Genomic DNA, 12,185 nt, shown 5'->3' on the forward strand with positions numbered 1-12,185 from the left:
GGCCTTCTGGGGAACATGGTGATTTCTTTCCTGTCTCTTGTCTGTTTGGTTTACTCGAGTAATTAAAAAAAAATGGTAGACGATAATGAAGCCTTGTATTAAAAAGCTGCATTCCCTGGCTACTTCTGGGTTACAGCTGTTGTTCTCTGAGGGAGTCACCTTGGGAGGCATTTACCAATTGCCAGGTGGCTAGGGTCACTCCAAAAAGCTGTGAGGACACATTTTGTGAGTGTGCTTTTTGAAGCCTGTGCCATGGGCTTCCAGGTGGCTTCAGTGGAAGCAGACCTTGGTCCTTTGGGGTCAGAGGGTGCCCAAACTGTGAACTTATGGGTCTGTCTGGCTTGTGACACTGCCCAGCAGCTTAGGAGCTATCTGTGGGATAAAGAAACAATCAAACCCTTGCCAGGGTCAGAAATGAGGTACGCTGATTGGTCACAATGATGCTATGAACTTGCCCTGCTTGCTTGCTTGCTTGTCAATGGCCCTGAGAGATGTTTTCGGAAAACAGCTTCATGGTATGTGACCCCTCCAGCAGGTCCCCAGAGCTTGTGGAGCTGATCTGCATTGCCAAGAGCAACGCACCTCACAGAGAGCTGACTTTCCAGATTCCTCGATCCTTGGGACCAGCATTCAGGGACTCTGGGAACCTTGCCATGGCTTCCCCTGCTCTGAATGTCAGCTCCTAGCACGGTGCACGTGGCAAGCAGCCCAGTTTGCATTCTCTGAAGGATGTGGATGCAAGTCGTCTAGCTGGAAAGAGAATAAGGGATGCAGAAGTGAGACAGGGAAGGAAGCAAAGCCAATCCTCAGTGTGCTAAGGAGCAGGTGGGCAAGTGAGGCTGGATGCTGCTGGGAACCTTTTGCAAAAAACAATAAGGAACATAGCCTGGAGTTGCCCGCTGCCATGCAGCTGGGGTGTGCAGATACCAACTCCTCTCCCCATCTTCGTGGAGGGTGGACACTTTTGTATCATTCCCCCATGCTTCCAGCCTGTCTGCAGTGCAGGCTGAGCACACTCCTGCAGCCAGGGAGAGCCTGGGGGCAGACAGAGCAGTGCTGGAGGCAAGAAGCTAGCGGAGTGTCCAGAGCTCTCCACCAGGCTGTGGGTGACCTCTGGAGTGGGCTGAAGGGATAAAGGACAGGGCAGTGTGTTCTATAACAAGTGATCAATTGTTCGGTGATTGAATGCTTGCTGAGTGACTATGCCTGAACTATAGATCCTTGCAATGATTTTGCAAATATTACAGTCAACAGGAACAAGCCGTCTCCATTTTAATCTCACACACACAGGTGTACACAGATGCCAGGCCTACAAGATTGAGCATTAAATGCATATTAAATGATTTATAATTAGTTCTGCTTGCAGTACACGATGTTCTTTTCCACATTCTCAGCAACCTCCTAACAACAGCCCTTTACATGTTTATGTACTGGGAAGAGGGTGGGGTTTGGAGTCAGGCACGCCTGAGTTTGAATCTTACTTCCACCTCTTTGTGACCTCGGACAAATTATTTTGTCTCTTTGAACCTCTTCCCCTGGGAAATAAAGCAAGGATGTCATTTCCCTGAGCTATTTTGAGGATCAAAGGAGATAACGTTGGTACAAGCAGTCAGCTATGTAGAAAGCACTGTAGAATGTGAATTAGTATTTTCTTTAAGGTTCTTACTGCATTCAGAACATTCCTTTATTTAGTAAATATTTATCAAATGCCTGTGATGTGCTGGACAGTGTTCTAAGTGTTGCAGAAACAACTGTGAACAAAATAGTCCCCAAATCTTTGCTTTGCAAAGCTTAATTTCTAGTAGAGAAACTACAGACAATAAACAAAACAAACCAGCTCATTTTATAGTATGTTAGAAGGTGACAAATCCCATGGAAAAAATACATCCAGGAAGGGAAATAAACAATGCAGAGAAAGTACGTAGGGCTGTGTATGTAGGTGGGGCACTTGGATGAGACTCACTGTAAAAATGATATTTAGCTGACTGAAGGAGGGAGGGAGGAAGGGAGGGAAGGAAGGAGGGAAGGAGAGAGGGAGGGAGGGAAACATATTGGTGTCTAGGGAGGAGCAGCCCAAGTACAGACAATGGCGTGAAGTCCTCTGGGTAGAGGCTTGTGGATCTTGTTTGAGGACCAGTGAAGGGGCCAGTTGTACTCATGTCCTGGGGCTGCTGTGACACATGACCAGAAACTGGTGGATTAAACAATAGGAACTGAGCCTCTCCCAGTTCTGGAGGCAGGCAGTGAGACATCGAGGATCATTCCTTACCTCCCCCAGCATTGGTGGCACCAGGTGTTCTTTCCATGTGTCTCTCTTCTGTGTTCTCTTCCAAGGCCACCTGTCATTGGATTTAGGGTCTACTTGAATAATCCAGGTTGATCTTGTCTTGAGACCTATGACTTAAATATATCTATCTGCAAAGACTGTTTTTCCAAATGCTCAGCTTCACAGGGCCTGGGGAATAAGGTATGGCTGTACATTTTCAGGGCCATCATTCAACCCATGACCCCAGTGTGGCTGGAGAGAAGCTAGCCAAGAAGAGCCCAGAAAGAGCAAGGCTAGAAAGCTGGTGTCACCCAGAGAAAGGCAGGCCTCTGCACCTGGCTGGTTGGCAAAGTGAGTGGCTGCAGCAGCCTGCTACCTATCTGCCCATCACTGGGCTTTCACCAACTACAATAGTTTTCTGCCATTCCACCTTTCTCTGCCGCCTTCCTGGAGTCATGAGAGGTGCACTGCTGGTACACGAAGTCTTCTCGTCTCTGCTGGCCCACCACCTGATAGGACCTTCTGGCCATTCAAGTGGACAGTCTAAAGTGTCTGGCCCACTGTGCCTCCTACTGTGGAGCTGTGGGCTGGATCTGTGTGGCCTGGCTGGGGCTATCGGGCATGTTTACATCCACAGCACCCCAGTGCAGGACAGCACAGGGTGCTGAGTAAAGGCCTTGGTAACAGCAGTGATGGCGCCAGTTTGTTAACCTGTGCCAGGGAGATCTGTAAGGAGGACCCCAAGGCTGTTTGCGTATCATGGGAGAAACAGATATCTAAATAGCTCTACTAGTCCCCCCTGATCTGTGAGGGTACCTAAAAGCATGGATAACGGTTTGGCGTTTCTTATACATCTATTTGGTAAATTCTAATCAATAAAGAAGGCACAGTAAGAGATTAACAACAATAATGACATAGAGCAATCTTAATACTATACTGTGGTAAAAATCACGTGTGTGATCTGCCTCTCTGTAAATATCTTATTACACCATCCTCACTGTTTTCATAATGGTATGGGGTGATTGATGCCTGCAAGATGAGAAGAAGCCAGGTGGGGGATGTGGGCACTGTGACATCACATTAGGACACTAGTGACCTTTACCGTGGACTCCTGGAAGCTGTTCTGAGAAGCATAAGGCAATCTCGCGTCTTCCTGCTCCATTCTGCCCTAGACGTGGAACATCCCTTTGTCCAGCAGATCCACACTGTATACAGGACCTACTCGTGAGTCCCTCAGCAGCTTTCTCCTTTAGATGAACTGTCCCCATGTCACAGGGCTTCTGTTCAAATAAACCTGAGAATGGCATATGATTTAACACTTAGGAATTGATGACTTCTGAGGTTTTCCATGTAATACTTTCAGACTATCCTTGATCTTGGGGAACTGAAAGTGAGGAAAGTTAAGTGGCAGGTGAGGGGGGAAGGCGACAGTTTGTCACTAATACTCAGACTGGGTGCTGTTCATGACCTGGCTGCAGCCTTGTTTTCTCATAGTTTCACTGCCTGAAGGCTTGGCCTAGGCCCTTGCAGAAGCCACCGGAAGATGGAGGGAGCTAAGGATCCAGAACACCTGGCCAGGAAGAGATATTGGGCTCTGATAAATACCCCAGGCTCCTTGTCCTGCAGGGCTGATTCTCAGGGATTCGCCAGGGCAATTAAATCCCAGCTCCCCATCCGCTCGGCTCCTGTTAATGGCTCCCTTTCCTTTCGGTCTCCCTCTCCACACTCCTTCCTTCACTGGGCAGCCAGCACTCAGATCCCTGTTTCTCATTTTGCCTTTGGAGAAAACCACACCTGTGACTGCAGGCAAAATGTGACATCGTGCCTTTACGCCGCCTGCTGAGGGCCAATGAGAGGGGAGATGTGAAGTCCATGGAATGCTCATGGAAAACCTCTTGGAGGAGGTGTGATTGCTCTGGGTTTTGAAGGACATGTAGGAGTTTAACAGGCAGTGAAGGACAATCCAAGAAGAGCACACAGTGTGAGCAGAGAGAGAGGTAGGCGAATGCCAGGTGGATTTAGGGATGGGAACTGGGGTTCGGGGTGCACAGATAAAGCAGAGGGGGAAGACAGCCGGTGAAGATAAGGCAGGGAGAGCAGGTTGTGATGGGCTTCCCACCCCAAGGTGAGACTTTTAAACTATTCTGCAGATGTATTCACTTTGTTCTGCAATATTCAGGGCCCCGAGTGCAATCCCCGATGTGTGGTCCACAGGCAGGAACAAGATGGAGCCCGCTTGCCCACAGTCAGCTGGCACTCCTGGAAGAGGCTAGAGAACAGCCTGGGCACCACACTGGCACTTCTGGGTATCCTAGGTTGTGTTCTCTCCTCAGCAGTCTGGTTCTTGGCAGCAGAGCGGGGTCCTGGGTGGAACTGCAGAAAGCTAAATTTGTCTTTGGCTTACCTTCCTTCTCCATTCCTTCCTTGAACCTTTCTGCCTACCCTGTACCATTCTTCCTTTCCCCCAGCACAGTGCCTTTCTGTTCTTTCCTTCTCTTTCCCTGTTACTATTTACTTTCAGGGTTTATACTGAAAGGGTTTATACTTTCATTTTTACTGGTGTCAGTGACTGATAGGAAAGCAATGTATTAATATGCATTAAGGAAAGGCATAATTAAAGCTAAAAGGGGACAAAGTCCTTGTTTCATTTAAGCCATAAGAATGAATCTTGTAGAATTTAAGTATGGAGTAAGCTGAATAGTTTGTGGATCTTCCGTACTCCCATGGAACTGTAAACAGGTTGTACCTGTTCTCCTCCTGGTGCGGGCGTGGGGGAACCGTCTCCCTGCCAGGCTGCTATGGATTTGATGCCAGCGCTCCTCCTGCCTGTAGGGTGGAGGTGTCCTCTCCAAACGTCTGCCTGAGTCTTCATTGGAGGAAGGAGGAAAACCCAGGCTCCTATTCTGCCTCGTGTTACTGGGGTCTTTGCACATGGCCTGAGGTCTGCTTTCCCGTCCTGCTGTGAAAGCTTGTGACTGGGGTGCAGTTGCCCTGAGGCAGAGGCACAGAGCATGGGGTTCCCAGGCAGCCAGGACCCGGATAACCTCCCTTGGCTTCCCTGTGGCAGAGTGGTCCCAGCTCTCTGCTGAGGACTGATTGGCTCTGGAGGCTGCCTGGGCTTGGGTAAGGCTTTTTCTTTTTAATGAAAAGGGGAAAATTAAAAAAAAAAGAAAAAAAGGTGACAAGTCTGCCTTGAGTCTGAAATTACCCGCAAAGTCACCTTTTCCAGGGCTCACAGACACCCTGCCTCCGCTCTCAGCTAACCATATGCTGCCACCGCTGCTGGCCGCGTCCTGGGGGATGGCTTTTTCCCCTTCAGCAAGCCTCCAGAAATGTCATCGAAATTTATATGCTTATTCACAGAGCCGATAAAGCAGAAAACTGGCGTTTCAGCTATTTTTGTTTTGCTTTGCAGATGGAGAGTAAGGAGCATAAATCTCTCCCTCATTGGGCTCTGTGGCCCCCACTCTGGTTCACATCAGACACTGCTCAGCCCTTGGGGGTGACACTCTGGGCTGTGGAACCCACCCCTCCCGTGCCACCACCCACGTCGAGCAGCCGACTCCAGACTGGGAGCCGAGATCCAGCCATGTTTGTTGCTCCTCGGGGCCCAGGACACCATGGGACCCTTCTCTCCCGGTGGCCCATGGGAGGGCGTGTCCTGGAGGAGAAAAGAACCTCATGGTGGCACAAGGCTGCTCCTGTGACAATTGTCTCTCTGCAAGTGAGCTGGGGACATAGGGCTCCAGGCTCTGATCTACTTACAGATCATCTGCAGCAGGGCTCCAAAATCAACGTGTCCTCATATTATTGCTGAGTGACAGCCTGTCTTCAGTCTTGCAGGCTTTCCTTTCCTTTCCTCGAGGTCCTATGGGCTCAGCTGGGCACTTCCCACCAGGACTGCCATGTGATGCCCGATGCGGCTGTAGTCATCCGAGTGCTCCACTGGGCTTGGTGTCCTGAGGGCGAGTGCATGGGGCTGCTAGAGGCCCTCCACCATGGTGTCCTGGGGTGGCTGACTTCTGGAGTAATCCTAGCATCCTCCCAGGTGATCATGCTGAGAGTCAGGTGGAAGGCACATGGCCCATCATCAGATGTCCTGGAGTGTCACTTCTGCTACACTCCATAGATTACCGGAAGTGGCTCAGGTCAGACCAGGGGCAAAAAGAGGGACTATAGAGCCTGCCTCCACCCGTGTGTGCAGGAGGGCGCCCAGGGAGCTGAGGAGAAGCTTCAGGGTGTAGGGTAAGGAGCTCTCCGTCTACTGTTGGTTGGGAACTGACTCTGGAGCCTTGGAGCTCTCAGTGTGTTAGCAGGGAGTGGCTGGGGAACCTCTGTCCCCTTCACCAGCCCCTGATGCCCCCTCAGGTGAACAGCCCTTACCCCCGTCGTGTTGCACATGCCCATCACGTAGACAGGGGGAGTCTCCAAGTCACGTCTGGCACCTCGTCCCTCGTCCCCGTTTGCAGGGGAAGGGGCAAGGGTGCGTGAGATCTACCCTCCTCTCTCATTCCTGGAACAAAGACCTTTGCCTGTTGGCTGCATCCTGGTGACAGATCTACAATCTGACTGCTTCTCTCCACCTTCTCCTCCACCTCTCTGGTCTGCGCCACCCTCATCCCTCAGCTGGACTATCACTAGCCACCCTGACCTCTGTAGTCTGTGCCCCTTAAAGCGAAGTCAGGATCTCAGAGGAAAAGCCGGAATCTTTACAGTGTCCTCCGGGTCCAGCCCCCCGTGACCACCCTGGCTTCACCTCCTACTTCTCTGCCTCTCACCATCTGCCACACTGGCTTTCTTATGTTCCTCTGACAAACCAGCTGGGTTCTTGCCCCAGGAACTTTACACTTGCTGTTCCCTCTGCCTGGGGTACTTTTACTTCAGATACATGTGAGGCCCGCTCTCTCACCTCCTTCAGGTCTCTGCTTCCGTACTACCTCATCAGGAGACCCTCTCCCTGTCACCTGACTTAAAATCAGAGTCTCACCCACCTCCCTCTGTCCATTTCATTGCTAGCTTGAATTTGCAGCACAATGTTTCTTGCCTCTTGGCATCATTTTGCCAGGAGTTTGTTTGTTTCCTGTCTCTCTCTTTCACTCCGGGAGAACAGGGGCTAGGTCCACTTTGGTTATTTACTGCAGCTCCGTATCTATAATTAGGCCATGCACATAGCAGGTGCACAGTAAATCCTGAATGAATGGATAGACTGCAGTCTTAGTTTTTGAGACACGAGGTGTAACAACCACTCAATTTTCGAGACCAGGGTCAGCAACCTTTCTGTAGAAGGCCGGACAGTACAGTACTTGGTTTAGGCTTTGCAGGCTATAGGCCTCTGTCACAATGACAAAAACCTGCCATTGTAGCACACACGCAGCTGGGGCTGGTATGTCAACACATGGGTGTGTTTGTATCACAATCAAACTTCATTTACAAAAACAGGCATCAGGCTACATTTGACTCAGGAGCCCAGGGTTTTCCAACACCCGCTTAAGCTATGAAAAGTCTTCTAAAATCAAAATTGTGGTTTTTTGTTTTCTAGATCAAACATTTGAAGCAAAGAGATGGTGAGTGGCTGACCTGAGATCATACAGCATGCCAGAAGCAAGGGTGGGTAGGGAATCCTGGTTTCCACTCAGGGCTCAGTTTACCCAAGCTGCCTCCCTGTGGGCTACTTGGACAGGAGGCCAGAGGGATCCCTAGCAACAGGGCTGGGGAGAGGCTTCTGTTAGCATCACGGAAAGCTCACAGTAAGTGCTAAGTGCTTGAGGTGCTAATTGCCCACGGTGTTGGTTGGGTGTTGGTGTACAGGGCTCCAAACTGCTACTGAGAGATGGAGGGAAGGAAGAGGGTGAAGGACTGGGATAGGGCCTGCATGTCAGGAATAGGGCTGACTGCTGGCTGGGAGGAGGAAGTGTAGGAAGTGGACGCCGACTTGCAGTTGAAGATGCAGGAGGACAAAGCAAAGGTGGGGCCTTGGGATGAGCCCAGGGGTGGGAGCAGAAGGAAGCAGGGCCACGGGGAGCTTGGGGACCAAGGAATGGCCCACGGGTGGCCTCCTCTCTAGCCCTCCTGTCAGTTGTCTCTGCTGGTGGCTACATTGGGGGAGGAGCATGCCATTAAGTGAGACACCCTGAGGCACCCAAAAGCTATTTGCTGACACCACTTGCAGCTGGGACAGCAAGTCCTTTATTCTCGAAAAGGGCTCTGGTTAGTATACCCCGGCCTTCCCCCAGGGTTGACACAGGGAAACGGAGGAGCTAATGGGCAATAAGAATTCCCCACACAGGCCAAGGCCAAAGCCAGAGCCAGGCTGATCCATAGCCTGAGAGCTTGGAATGGAATTACTCTGCCATAACTTCTTTGCCTGCTAGGATTAGTGACAGGAAATGGAAAATAACAATGGCTCGAACGCAATGGAAGTATACGAAGCTGGTGTCACACTGCCCAGTGCTGTTCAAGCAGTTTCACAACATTGTCAGAGACCCGAGCTTCTTCTGTCTTGTTGCTCTACCATCTCAGTCTGAGATGGCTGCTCAAGCTCCAGCCATTACTCCTGCAGTCCAACAACTAGCAAGAAAGAGGCAGGGATGAAAAAGTGCACAGACTTTCCATGTAAGAACATTCCCTGATAGTCATGCAGGACATCTTAATCCCATTGTCTAGCAAATTTAGTTATATAGTCACATATTGGAGCAAAGGAGTCTGGGAAACAGCTTTATTCTGAATGTCCTTTTCTTTGACCAGAAATCAGGGGGAAAACAGATATTGGGGGACAAGTAGCAATGTCTTCTTCAACCTGGTAAACCCTTCACCTGTAAAGAGCAGACCTTCAGGTCAAACCTCAGGTCCCCTCTTCCCAACACCCTGCCTGATGCCCTTTACTCAGCAACCACCCAGCACTTTCACTGAAATTTGTTTCCATGTCCAGCTTCCCCACTGGGCTGAAAACTCCCTGAGAGGAAGGAACTTGTGCTGCTGGTCTTCCATACTCAGCACCCAGCACTGGGCCAGCTGGTGGTATACAGTAGAGCTCAATAAATGCTTACTGAACAACTTCTAGATATTAGGAATGTGTTGCATTTCACACCTCTATTTATTCCACAATACCTTCCCTTTACAAGGTGTTAGCAAATACCTTTCATCAAACTCATGGCGTCTCACTAAGGAGTCCTAAGGAACCCTTGTGTTTTCAAGGAAATGACAAGCGATCGGCGGTTACAGCCGGGTGAACGTTTTCTCTTTTTCACCGGATCTCAGTTAAGTGCAGAATGTGGTTGGAGTGTATAAATATGACTTACTGTGTTGCATGTTATTAATGGTTGACAGAATCACAAGTTGAACCCGGTGCTTTTCACTCACTTGCAGCAAGAAGCATCAGAGAAAGCCTTGAATGATGTCTTGCATGATGTCCTTAGCCGGGAATGAACCCTTTGATCTGCCCACAGCCCCAACAGAAGCCTTCTGCTTCCTCCCGGGGCCACGCCCTCCTGCCGGGCCACGCCCCAGAGCCCCCCCCCATGCCCTCCCCATCTCTCTGTCCACCGCCTCTCCTTTTCCAAGCAGAGCCCTTCCTTTGCTGACAGACAGGCGGCTGGCTTTCTCTGGGGCCGTTTGTCTGTCAGATGGCTTATTTCCTTGCCTCCCTCAGGCGCTAATGGAGTTTAATCCCTCAAGAGGCAGGTCCTGGATTGGGTTCCCTTCGGCTGGTGGAGCTGTCTGCCGGAAGGAAGGTGGGTGTTGACTCCTATCCACCCACATCTACCGCCTCCCTAGGGTGCTGTCTTTGGTAGGTGGGACCCACTTTACTGGGAGATTCTGGGAGGCTACATGTGCCACCTTGGGGGTTGTGGGGAGGCATAGCCAATGGCCTCTGCCAGAGGGACAAAAACTTGGACTCCTTGTCTTCAAGGCAGGGGACAACTCTGTGGTGATGTTCACGCATCAGAGTTCCCTGTGGGAGCAGATTGTTAGGATGACCAGCTTGTCCCAGTTTTCTTGAGACTAGATTTTAAGGAAGCCTTTGGTTCTGGGCAAACTGGGACAGTTGGTGGGTTAGTGGCCCTGGACTTTGTGGGGTACACCTCTCCCTCCCTGCTCCCACACCCCCTGCAGGTCCTTCCCCACAGCTTGTCCTCCCTCCCTCCTGCCTTGTGTTAGGCAGCTTTCTGTCACTGTGGCAACAGGCCAGAGAAAAATCACCTTAAAGGAGAGGGTTATTCTGGCTTGTGGCTTCAGAAAAGGTCCATGGTCTGCTCTGTGCTTTTGGGACTGCGGTGAGGTAAACGCCTTACCGCAGGGCATCTGGGAAGCAATGAGAGAGAAGCAACTCGGGTCCCAGTATCCCTTCCTGGTGACCCGACTCTTTCCCATGAGGCCTTGCCTCCCAAGGCCCCAGGACCTCCCCCTAGCAGCACCAACTGGAGACCAAGCTTTCAACACACAATCGGGATATTTCCACAGCACAGTGCATCCTCATCTGCTGGCCAGGACCCCTGGGGAGAGGCCTTCCTGGTCTCCTCCCCTCTGAGTGTCATACTGTTCTCACAAGGTGCTTGGCTGTAGGCCAGGAGCTCCCTTGGAGCTAAACCCAGATTTGTTTCCTTGTCAGGGGTTTTGAGTGGTGCCCGATGTCCCAGTGCTCCGATCCGGCTCAGGTTCCCCACCCTTGGTGACACTTGGATGGTTTCTCTCCCCTGCTTGTGCTCTTTGGTCTTGTTGGAGAGAGGCTGTTTCTTTCCAGTGGCTGCCTATTTCCCCTAGGCTCTGTCCCTTCTCTCTTGGAGAGATGGTGCAGTGCAAGGCAAGAATCTGAGCACAGGCTTCCAGCCCTGGCCTGGGGCCCATCCCTGAACTCCTCCAGGCCAAATTTGGTGACCCCAGAAAAATGGCTCAGGGTAACAGGAGGACAGGTTGGGGGTAGGAGAGGTAGGAAAGCACTGGGCAGAGAGACTGACTCCAACCTGGCACTCAGCAAAGTCACTTCCTCTGGGCCTCTGGTCTCAGGTTCCTCACCTGTGAGAAGAGATGGCTGATGTCCCCTAAGCCTGTGTCCCCTTCTACACGGGGGGATCAATTCGGGGGGTGGTGGTCGCAAGGCAATGGTTGCATTGGCTTCTTTGCTTGCTCAACTTTACAGCTTGGCCCCACTTCTTGGAAACTTCTGGAGTTTTACTGGGGGTCAGCCCCTCCACTCTTCTCTCCTGGGTACTGCAGAATTCCTAGCCAGTTGTCTATCCCCAGGCTTTCTTCTGCATACCGCCCCCCCCATCTTTCTGTTACAAACTGAACTCCATTCAAGAACTCCCAATTACAGATCAAAGCCTGAACATATTGGTGGGATGATAATGGCCTTCCACCTTTGTGCCAGCTCCAGGTGTGGGCCCTGGGCAAGGTCACAGCACAACCTCACCTACCCTTTCCGGGTGAGGGGCTGAACAGGACTTTCAACAAGTTTTTTTTTTTTTTTTTTTTTTTTGGTACCGGGATCGAACTCGGGACCTTTTGCTTTCGAGGCAGGCGGTAGAACCACTGAGCTAAATTCCCAGCCCAAGTGTGTTCTTTTGAAGGCTTGGCAGATGGGCCTTTTTCTTGAGCTGCTCAGCAGTCCTCCCTAACCTGGGCACTTGGTTCCTGACTGTAGTTCTTCTATTGTGCAAGAGTTGGGAGGGGGAGTTTAATTTTCTCTGGGGTAGGATGAGCCTTCCTGAGGGGGTCTGGGCTAAAAATGGCCATTCCATTGGAGGAATGTCAAGACTCACTGGTACTTCCTGTGAAATACCATTAACAGAGTCTCCCTACCCCCCATGACCGCAGCAACTTAGAGGCTATTCCAGGTCAATAATTTCATGTCCCATATGGAGTATGCTACAACGCTGGTGATCAACACATTAATTTGAGCTGAGAAATTAACATCCGACAA

At 50.8% G+C, this 12,185-nt stretch overlaps 1 long non-coding RNA gene across 1 annotated transcript in view; it reads left to right on the forward strand.

The window, feature by feature from the left end:
• Window positions 1-9,812: 9,812 nt before the first annotated feature.
• LOC101704914 (uncharacterized) overlaps window positions 9,813-12,185 on the forward strand; it is a 43,358-nt gene continuing 40,985 nt past the window's right edge. Inside the window, exon 1 of the long non-coding RNA XR_205471.3 lies at window positions 9,813-9,996. This is a non-coding gene — a long non-coding RNA (uncharacterized LOC101704914). The remainder of the gene's footprint in view (window positions 9,997-12,185) is intronic.

The sequence above is a fragment of the Heterocephalus glaber genome, unplaced genomic scaffold (genome assembly GCF_053883595.1).
Source record: "Heterocephalus glaber isolate CG9 unplaced genomic scaffold, H.glaber_assembly_v1.0 deba00001547, whole genome shotgun sequence".
Lineage (NCBI taxonomy): Eukaryota > Metazoa > Chordata > Mammalia > Rodentia > Bathyergidae > Heterocephalus > Heterocephalus glaber.